Below are 12,091 nucleotides of genomic sequence, written 5' to 3' on the forward strand. Positions count from 1 at the left end.
AAAAATATTACATTAAAAAAATATGAGGTCCCATTCAACCCTACCACACCCATCCCACCACTCCCCCCCCCCCCCCCAGCAACCCTCACTCCCATCATCATGACACATCCATTGCACCTGATAAGTACATCTCTGGGCATCTCTGCACCCCATGGTCAATGGTCCACATCATGGCCCATACTCTCCCACATTCCATCCAGTGGGCCCTGGAGGATTTACAATGTCCGGTGATTGCCCCTGAAGCACCATCCAGGGCAACTCTAAGTCCCAAAGGCACCTCCACATCTCATCTCTTCCTCCCATTCCCCATACCCATCAGCCACCATGTCCACTTTTCCCACTCCAATGCCACCTTTTCTCTGTGGACCTTGGATTGGTTGTGTCCGTTGCACCTCTATGTCAAGAGGAGGCTCAGATTCCACATGGATACTGGATGCACTCCTCTTGCTTTCAGTTGTAGGCCCTCTAGACTCCATGGTGTGGTGGTTGTCCTTCTTCAACTCCATCTTAGCTGAGTGAGGTGAGTCCAATAAATCAGATTGTAGGAGCTGAAGTCTGTTGGGGCTCAGGGCCTGGCTATCATATTGTCAGTCCAGAGATTCAAATCCCCTAAATATATCTTAAACCCCAACACCAACTACAATTCCAGTAAAGTAGCATGAAAGTCTTGTGCAAAGAGATTTCATCTGAGTCCAGCTCCATCACGCAGAAACACCAGCTCCAAAGAAGGGCCATCTGATATGGCAGCAAACCCCATCTGCCATGACCATAGAACCCGTGGGTCTCTTTAGCCTTCAAAGGAACGAATACCTGGGGTTGTATCTACTTTATCTGTCTCTTAGACTCTGCTCAGTTGTGCTTAAGGGCAATCCTTCTGAAAGCCACCAGACTCTTTTTTAGAGACTCGTAGCCATATAAACTCATTTCTCCTTTCCATTTCTCCCTTACATTAGGTCAAACAGCATTTTAAAGTCATGTTATTATATGTAGACAGGGATATTCTGCTGATCTGCATTGAACCTTCAATTCAAGGTCATTTTCCAATTGCATCATCAGTTGGTACTTGGTAGTGATCCCTCGGTGCCAGGGAGGCTCATCCCCAGGTGTCATGTCCAACGCTGGGGGGAAGGCATTGCATTTACATACTGAGTTTGGCTTCGAGACTGGCCACATTTGAGTAACATGAAGGCTGTCAGGAGGAAATTCCCAGGCACAGTGCTGCTCTAGGCCTTGTTCTTATCTCAGGCATATAGGCTCACAAGCATAGTCATTAGTATCATGCTCTCACTGTTGGACCCTCATTCCTTCCTGGTCCTTACCATTGCACCTGGGGGGCTGCCGCTGCTCCCCTAGGGGCCACGACAGAGCACCCCCGGCCAGGAACCCAGTACCCCCCCAGCTTTAGTTTTTAATTGTTGCCACTATGAGTATATCCAAACATTACCATGCACCCTGGACATATGCCCTGTATAGCTCCCTGTCAGCCCTATATCACCTGTCAATAGTGTCCTATACCAGTATTCCTCCGCTGCCACTGCCGAACCACTCTGTGATCCAAAACCTCCCAAAAATTGAAGCCCAATATAATGTCAGGATCCCTTACTAGCAAAATGGGATAAGGAGATGGGTTTAAAGGACAGATACAGAATACGTGTTGACTTGGAAAAATTCTACATCCTATCTTTTTCTTTTTTTTTTCCCTAATTATTGAACTTCTCTTCACAAGAGCCTTAGACCACACCAATTCATATATACAATATATAGTACTCGCACACATCCACCATAGAACCTTTTCCCTTCCACAGTGATATTCTTATAACTTATTCATATCATATTTACTTAAAGCGATGTACAGACTCTGAGACAATAGCTTTCAAACAAGGTAACATGCGCACTTACATTGTGGTCCATACTTTAGGATATACAGTTTTCTAAATTTTTAGTTATCCTATGTTTTACATTATGGTTTACATTATTAGTCTGTCATCCCCTATATGTTTATGGTGTAATATTACATGTTTTATATCCATCCCTGTGCACTCTCGTGAAACTCCTCTCTTACCCCACATTTACTTTGCTTCCACACATTTAACATCCATTTTCCCATCCCCTTGGTACCCACAGAGACAGCCAACCTCCATTTCCCAAGGAGCCACGTCCAGAGACACTTGCAACAGTGTTCAGGGCACAACTTGTTCAACTGCCCCAATGCCCTGGGAGCCACCCTTACTCTCGAGAGATACGGTTCCCTCTATTTGATGGCATTAGTCCTCCCCAGTATGTGGGTCCACCCCCACTCTCACTGCTTGGGTCTCTACCCAATGGTACCACCCACTCTGGCAAAATGAGCATTGACACATTTCCCAGGAGCCCGTCCCGCATCAGACCATCCCCTCCGAGCATCCTAAACAAGTAACCCTCTTAATTATATTTTGATACGATTTTCTCAGCATTTTACTCTCAACCAACATCTGACACTTTCCTATATTCATATGCTACCCCTCACTCCCCCCACTTTTTGGGCAATATTACCCATCCACCCATCCCCAGCCCCCCTCAAACCCACAAAGCCCCACCCAAAGGCAACCCCTTGCCCCCATTTTATCTCTTCTTTGTGTTCATACTTACCGCCAGCTCATCATAAATTCCACCCCTGCAGACGTCAGCTCACATTCTTCCTCCACCCCCTGATTTCCTGTAAGCCTATCGTTCAGTCTCTAGCTCTCTGAGGCAGCTTTCTTATTTCATATCATTGAGGTCATGTAGTATTTGTCCTTCAATGTCTGGGTTGCTTCACTTAACATAAGGTTCTCAAGATTCATCCATGTTATCACGTGTGTTTGTAGTGTATTTGTTCTTACAGCTGAATAATATTCCATTGTGTGTATATACCACATTTTATTGATCCACTCATCTGTTGATGGGCATTTGGGTTGATTCCAACTTTTGGTGATAGTGAACAATGCTGCTATGAACATTGGTGTACATATATCGGTTTGTGTCCTTGTTTTCATATCTGATGGGTATATACCCAGCAGTGGTATTGCTGGGTCATATGGCAAATCTATGGATAATTTTTTGAGAAACCGCCAAACTGTCCTCCAGAATGGTTGGATCCTTCTGCATTCCCACCAGCAATGGATGAGTGTTCCCCTTTCTTCACATCCTCTCCAGCATTTGTATTCTACTGTTTTTTTCATGGCTGCCAATCTTATGGGAGTAAGATGGTATCTCATTGTAGTTTTGATTTGCATTTCCCTGATAGCTAGAGATTTGGAGCATTTTTTCATGTGCTTTCTAGCCATTTGTATTTCTTCTTTGGAGAAGTGTCTGTTTAAGTCTTTTTCCCATTTTTTAAATGGGTTGTTTATCTTTTTGTTTTCAAGATATATGAGTTCTTTATATATGCAAGTTATAAGTCTCTTATCAGATATATGGTTGCCAAATATTTTCTCCCACTGTGTGGGCTCCCTTTTTACTTTCTTGACAAACTCCTTTGAGGTGCAGAAGGCTTTAATTTTGAGGAAGTCCCATTTATCTATTAGTTCTTTTGCTGCTCGTGCTTTTGGTGTGATATTCATGAATCCATTTCCTATTACAAGGTCCTGTAGATTTTTCCCTACACTGCTTTCCAAGGTTTTTATGGTCTTGGCTCTTATATTTAGGTCTTTGATCCATCTTGAGTTGATCTTTGTATAAGGTGTGAGATCCTCTTTCATTCTTCTACATATGGCTATCCAGTTCTCCAGGCACCATTTGTTGAATAGGCCACTCTCTCCCAGTTGAGAAGGTTTGGTGGCTTTATCAAATATTATGTGGCTATATATGTTAGGTTCTATATCAGAGCTTTCAATTTGATTCCATTGGACTGTGTGTCTCTCCTTATGCCAATACCATGCTGTTTTCATCACTGTAGCTTTGTAGTATGTTTTGAAGTCAGGTAGTGTGATTCCTCCAATTTCGTATTTCTTTTTCAATATGTCTTTGGCTATTTGGGGCCTCTTTCCTTTCCAAATAAATTTCATAGTTAGTTTTTCTAGTTCCTTAAAGAAGGCTGCATTGATTTTTATTGGGATTGCATTGAATGTGTAGATCAGTTTTGGTAGGATAGACATCTTAATAATGTTCAGTCTTCCTATCCATGAACAAGGAATATTCTTCCATTTATTTAGGTCTTCTTTGATTTCCTTGAACAGTCTTGTATAGTTCTCGGTGTATAAGTTTTTTACCTCTTTAGTTAAATTTATTCCTAAGTATTTGATTTTTTAAAATTTACTACTGTGAATGGTATTTGTTTTTATTTCCTCCTGATCTTGCTCATTATTGGTGTACAGAAATGCTACTGATTTTTGCGCATTGATCTCATAACCTTCAACTTTACTAAATTCATTTATGAGTTCTAGAAGCTTTGTTGTAGATCTCTCAGGGTTTTCTATGTATAGGATCATGTCATCTGCAAATAAGGAAATTTTGACTTCTTCCTTTCCAATATGAATGCCTTTTATATCTGGTTCTTGCCTCAGTGCTCGAGCAAATACTTCTAAGACAATGTTAAATAGGAGCAGAGACAATGGGCATCCTTGTCTTGTTTCTGAGTTTAGAGGGAAGGATTTTAGGATTTCTTCATTGTAAACAATGTTGGCTGTAGGTTTTTCATATATACTCTTTATCATGTTCAAAAAATTTCCTTGTATTCCAATCTTTTGGAGTGTTTTTATCAAGAAAGGGTGCTGTATTTTGTCAAATGCTTTTTCTGCATCTATAGATATAAGCATGTGATTTTTTGCCTTCAATCTGTATATATGGTGTATTACGTTGATTGATTTTCTTATGTTGAACCATCCTTGCATACCTGGAATAAATCCCACTTGGTCGTGGTGTAAAATTCATTTAATGTGTTGTTGAATACGATTAGCAAGTATTTTGTTAAGTATTTTTGCATCTAGATTCATTAGAGAAATTGGTCTGTAATTTTCCTTTCTTGTGGTGTCTTTGTTTGGCTTTGGTACTAGGGTAATGTTGGCATCATAGAACAAGTTCAGCAATGTTCCTTCTGTTTGATTTTTTGGAAGAGTTTCAGCAGGATTGGTGTTCTTTCTGGAATGTTTTGTAGAATTCACCTGTGTAGCCGTCTGGCCCAGGGCTCTTCTTAGTTGGGAGGTTTTTAATGACTGATTCTATGTCTTTCCTTGTGATTGGTTTGTTGAGATCATCAATTTCTTCTTTCATCAATATAGGCTGCTTATGTGTTTCTAGGAATTTGTCCATTTCCTCTAAATTGTCATTTTTGTTGGAATATAGTTTTTCAAAGTATCCTCTTATGATAGTCTTTATTTCTGTGGGGTCAGTGGTGATATCTCCTCTCCCATTTCTTCTTTTGTGTATTTGCATCTTTTCTCTTTTTTTCTTTGTTAGTCTCACTAAAGGTTTGTCATTTTTATTGATCTTCTCAAAAAACCAGCTCTTGGTCTTGTTTATCTGTTCAAGTGCTTTCTTATTTTCTATTTCATTTAGTTCTGCTCTTATCTTTGTGATTTCCTTCCTTCTTCTTCCTGTTGGATTACTTTGTTGTTGTTTTTTTCTAATTCCTCCAAATGTGCAGTTAGTTCTTCAATTTTTGCTCTTTCTTCTTTTTTGATGTATGAATTTATGGCTATAAATTTCCCTCTCAGTACTGCTTTTGCTGCATCCCATAAATTTTGATATGTTGTGTTACCATTATCATTTGTTTCAAGGTAGTCATTGATTTCTTTTGAGATTTCCTCTTTGAACCACTGTTTTCTAAAAGTGTGCTCTTTAATTTTCATATCTTGGTGTGAAATCTGGGCCTCTGGCCCTTGCAGATTTCCAGTTTCACTCCACTATGGTCAGAGATATCATTTTGTATGATTTAGATCTTTCTGAATTCATTGAGCCTTTCTTTGTGACATAGCATATGGTCTATCTTGGAGAATGATCCATGTGCACTTGAGAAAAATGTATATCCTGCTGTGTTTGGGTGTAATGACCTATATATGTCTTTTAGATCCAGCTCCTCTAATATATTGTTCAAATGTTTTGTTTCTTTTGTGATTCTCTTTTGAGATGTTCTGTCCAGAGTTGATAGTGGTGTGTTAAAATCCCCCACTATAACTGTAGATGCATCTATTCTTTCACTTAGTTTTTCCAGCATTTGCCTCACGTATTTAGAGGCGCCTTTGTTAGGAGCATAAATATTTATGATTGTTCATTCTTCTTGACAGATTGTCCCTTTCACTAATATGTAGTATCCTTCTTTGTCTCTCACAATTGCTTCGCATTTAAAGTCTATTTTGTCTGATATTAATATTGCTACTCCTGCCTTTTTGGTTATTGTTTGCTTGTAAGATTGTTTTCCAACCATTCACTTTCAGCCTCCATGAATCTCTGGGTCTAAGATGTGTCTCTTGTAGACAGCATATAGATGGGTCATATTTTCTGATCCAATGTCCCAGTCTGATTCTTTTGATAGGTGAGTTTAATCCATTGACATTTAGTGTTATTACTTTCAAGGAATTATTTATGATAGCCATAGTTTTATTGGACTTGTGTTTGTCATATTTTGTGGTTTTTTTCTCTCTTTTTGTCTTTTTTGTTGCTCTTACACTCTCCTCCAACTCTGCCTGTCCTGTTTTTTCCTTTCTTCCTGCAGAACTCCCTTTAGAATTTCTTGAAGGGGAGGTTTCTTGTTGGCATACTCTTTCAATTTGTGTTTATCTGTGAATATTTTGAACTATCCATCATCTTTGAATGCTCGTTTAGCTGGATAGAGTATTCTTGGTTGGAAATTTTTTTCTTTTAGTGCCTTGACTATATCATACTACTGCTTTCTTGCCTCCATGGTTTCAGATGAGAAATCAGCACTTAATCTTATGGAGCTTCCCTTGTATGTGATGGTTTTCTTTTCTCTTGCTGCTTTTAGGATTTTCTCTTTGTCTTGAGAATTGGATAATTTGACAAGTATATGTCTTGGGGTGGGCCTGTTGGGGTTTATGATGTTTGGGGTGCATTGTGCTTCTTGGATATGTACATCTATCTCTCTCAGTAGATTTGGGACGTTTTCAGCCATTATTTCCTGCAACACTCCTTCTGACCCCTTTCCCTTCTCTTCTCCTTCTGGGATGCCTATAATATGTATGTCTGTGCGTTTTGCATTGTCATTCAGGTCCCTAAGTCCTAGCTGGATTTTTTCTATCTTTTTATCGACCCCTTCTACTATCTGTTTGATTTCTGATGTACTGTCTTCCACATTGCTAATTCTCTCCTCTGCCTCTTCTAGTCTGCTGATATTTGCTGCAAGTGTATTTTTGATTTCTTGAACTGTGGTGTTCATTCCCATCATAGCTGTTATCTTTTTGTGTATGTCTGCAATTTCCTCTCCAAGTGTTGTCTTCATATTGTTAACCTCTTCCTTTACATCATTAAATTTGTCTCTGATATACGTTCTGAGATCTTTAATTACTTGTGTGAAGTTCTGCTCTCCTTCCTGGTTTTTAGTTTGTTCATTGGCTTCAACCATGTTTTCCTGATTACTGGTTTGGTTTGTAGTTTTTTGTTGCTGTCTGGTTATCATTTTATCTTGACGGGCTTTTTCAGTTCCTTAGCTTCTTTGTCTAGTCTTGGGGGATTAATTAGCTATTGCTTTTGCATAAGTGTTATATCCTCTCTTTGTCACTTTGTTCTTCTTATTCTAATTTCTTATTGCTGGCTGCATTCAGTTTGAAGTAAAGTATTAGGGCCAGGGAAAGTCCATAGTGTAAGAAAGGAAAATGTTGAATGGGGATCTCATATTTTTTTAATGTAATTTAAAAAAAAATGAATAAATAAAATAAAATTTAAAAATAAAGAAAGGAAAATGTGAAAAGTAGTATTGGTAATAAATGTTAACAGAGCAACAATATGAGATCTGGGGGGATGGATATTAGTTTCATGTAAATTGTGTAGAGTTATAGCAGTAAGTAGAGTACCTAAGTTGACTGAATATGGGAGGAATATGGTATGAATTAAAAAGCTAGTGTTTTCATGAGAGAGGGAAAGAGAAAAGAAAGACAATAGTTTCAAGAGTGGATAAAAGACAGAAAAGAAAACAAAGGTATTAGAAATTAAAAGTTAGACAATTTGGGGATCAAAGAAAGGGAGGTGGGACATAGGAGAGACAGTAGATGATGGAGGATATCAAGATGTGGTGGAAAGGGGATAGTGTAGGTAGCCAAAATCAATTCACACAGAAATGAGGCAATGGAGGATGAGGAAACCCAGCAAATGTGAGGTGTTCCCTGCAGCACCTATTGTATAATTAAGATAAAATAAAGAAGAAAATGAGGGACAAGAGGGAAAAAAAGATCCTCTTTTTCTTTCTTCCTTTCTTCTTGTCTTTCTTTTTTTCTTTATTATAATTAGTTTTTTTTTCAGTTTTCTCTTTCCCTCTTGTCCCTCATCTTCCACTTATTTTATTTTAATTCAAGTATACAATAGGTGCTACAGGGAACACCTCACATTTGCTGGGTTTTCCCATCCTCCACTGCCTCATCGCTGTGTGAACTGATTTAGGCTACCTACACTATCCCCCTTCCCCTGCACCTTGATATCCACTATCATCTACTGTCTCTCCTATATTCCACCCCCCACCTCCCGTTCTTTGATCCACAAAGTGTCTAACTCTTAATTTCTAATACCTTTGTTCTGTTTTCTGTCTGTTATCCACTCTTGAAACTATTACCTTTCTTTTCTTTTTCCCTCTCTCATGAAAACAATAGCTTTGTAGTTCATACCATATTCCTCCCATATTCAGTCATCTACTTCATAAAAGGTACTCTACCTACAGCTATAACTCTATACAATCTACATGAATCTAACCTCCATCTTCCCAGATCTCATATTCTTGCTTTGTTAACATACATCACCAATACTACTTTACACTTTTCCCTTGCTTACACAATTGCCTTTCCCCAACACTAATACTTTCCTCTAAAGTGAACTTAACCAACAACAGGTAACTAGAATAAGAAGAAAAAAGTGACAAAGAGAAGATATAACACCTATGCAAAAATAACAACTAATTAACCTCCAAGAGCAGACAAAGAAGCTAAGGAACTGATTAAATTCGTCAAAATAAAGAGATGACCAGAAAGCAACAAGAATCTACAAACCAAACCAATAATCAGGAAAACATGGCTGAATCCAATCAACAAACCAATAATCACGAAGGGGAGTAAAACTTGGCACAAGCAATGAAAGATCTCAGAACATTTATCACCGACAAATTTGATGCAGTAATGAAAGAGGTTAACAACATGAAGACATCACTTGGAGGGGAAATTGCAGACATACGCAAAAACATAACAGATATGATGGGAATGAACACCACAGTTCAAGAAATCAAAATACACTTGCAGCAAATATCAGCAGACTAGAAGAGACAGAGCAGAGAATTAGTGATGTGGAAGACAGTACATCAGAAATCAAACAGATAGTAGAAGGGGTCAATAAGAAGATAGAAAAAATCCAATTAGGATTTAGGGACCTGAAAGACAATGCAAAACGCTCAAACATACGTATTATAGGCATTCCAGAAGGTGAAGAGAAGGGAAAGGGGTCAGAAGGAGTGTTGCAGGAAATAATGGCTGAAAACTTCCCAAATCTACTGAGAGAGACAGATGTACATATCCAAGAAGCACAGCGCACTCCACAAGTCATAAACCCCAACAGGCCCACCCCAAAACATATACTTGTCAAATTATCCAATGCTCAAGACAAAGAGAAAATCCTAAAAGCAGCAAGAGAAAAGAAAACCATCACATACAAGGGAAGCTTAATTAGATTAAGTGCTGATTTCTCTTCTGAAACCATGGAGGCAAGAAGACAGTGGTATGATATAGTCAAGGTACTAAAGGAAAAAAATTTCTATACTCTATCCAGCTAAACTAGCATTCAAACATGATGGAGAGTTCAAAATATTCGCAGACAAACAGAAACTGAAAGAGTATACCAACAAGAAACCTCCCCTTCAAGAAATTCTAAAGGGAGTTCTGCAGGAAGAAAGGAAAAAACAGGAAAGGCAAAGTTGGAGGAGAGTATAAGACCAACAACAACAACAAAAAAGACAAAGAAAAAATATACAAACAAAATATGACAAACACAAATCCAATCAAAATATGGCTAACACAAATAATTCCTTGATAGTAATAACACTGAATGTCAATGGATTAAACTCACCTATCAAAAGATTCAGACTGGGACATTGGATAAGGAAATATGACCCATCCATATGCTGTCTACAAGAGACACATCTTAGACCCAGAGACGCATGGAGATTGAAAGTGAATGGCTGGAAAACAATCATACAAGCTAACAATAACCAAAAAAAGGCAGGAGTAGCTATATTAATATCAGACAAAATAGACTTTAAATGTGAAACAATTGTGAGAGACGAAGAAGGATAATACCTTTTAGTCAAAGGGAAAATCTGTCAAGAAGATCGAACAATCATAAATATCTATGCCCCTAACAAGGGTGCCTCTAAATACATCAGGCAAATGCTGGAAAAACTAAGTGAAAGAATAGATACATCTACAATTATAGTGGGGGATTTTAATACACCACTATCAACTCTGGACAGAACATCTCAAAAGAGAATCACCAAAGAAACAAAACATCTGAATAGTATATTAAAGGATCTCGATCTAATAGACATATATAGATCGCTACACCCAAACACAGCAGGATATACATTTTTCTCAGGTGCACATGGATCATTCTCCAAGATAGATCATATGCTAGGCCACAAAGAAAGGCTGAACGAATTCAGAAAGATTGAAATCATACAAAACATTATCTCTGACTACAGTGGAGTCAAGCTAGAGATTTGCAAGGGACAGAAGCCCAGATTTCACACCACGATTTGGAAATTAAACAGCACACTCTTAGAAAAACAGTGGGTCAAAGAGGAAATCTCAAAAGAAATTAATGACTACCTTGAAACAAATGATAATGATAACACAACATACCAAAATTTATGGGATGCAGCAAAAGCAGTACTGAGAGGGAAGTTTATAGCCATAAATTCATATATCAAAAAAGAAGAAAGAGCAAAAATTGAAGAACTAACTGCACATTTGAAGGAATTAGGAAAACAACAAAAAAGTAACCCAACAGAAAGAAGAAGGAAGGAAATAACAAAGATAAGAGCAGAACTAAATGAAATAGAAAATAAGAAAGCACTTGAACAGATAAACAAGACCAAGAGCTGGTTTTTTGAGAAGATTAACAAAATTGACAAACCTTTAGCAACACTAACAAAGAAAAAAAGAGAGAAGATGCAAATACACAAAATAAGAAATGAGAAAGGCGATATCACCACTGACCCCACAGAAATAAAGACTATCATAAGAGGATATTTTGAAAAACTATATTCCAACAAAAATGACAATCTAGAGGAAATGGACAAATTCCTAGAAACACATAAGCAGCCCATATTGACAAAAGAAGAAATTGATGATCTTAACAAACCAATCACAAGCAGAGAGATAGAATCAGTTATTAAAAATCTCCCAACTAAGAAGAGCCCAGGGCCAGATGGCTTCACAGGTAAATTCTACAAAACATTCCGGAAAGAACTGACACCAATCCTGCTGAAACTATTCCAAAACATCGAAACAGAAAGAACATTACCCAACTCCTTCTATGATGCCAACATTACCCTAGTACCAAAGCCAAACAAAGACATCACAAGAAAGGAAAATTACAGACCAATTTCTCTAATGAACCTAGACGCAAAAATACTTAACAAAATACTTGCTAATCGTATTCAACAACACATTAAACGTATTATACACCATGACCAAGTGGGATTCATCCCAGGTATGCAAGGATGGCTCAACATAAGAAAATCAATCAACGTAATACACCATATAAACAGATTGAAGGAAAAAAATCACATGATTATATCTATTGATGCAGAAAAAGCATTTGACATAATACAGCAACCTTTCTTGATAAAAACACTCCAAAAGATTGGAATACAAGGGAATTTTTTGAACATGATAAAGAGTATATATGAAAAACCTAAATCCAA

The sequence above is a fragment of the Dasypus novemcinctus genome, chromosome 10 (genome assembly GCF_030445035.2).
Source record: "Dasypus novemcinctus isolate mDasNov1 chromosome 10, mDasNov1.1.hap2, whole genome shotgun sequence".
NCBI lineage: Eukaryota > Metazoa > Chordata > Mammalia > Cingulata > Dasypodidae > Dasypus > Dasypus novemcinctus.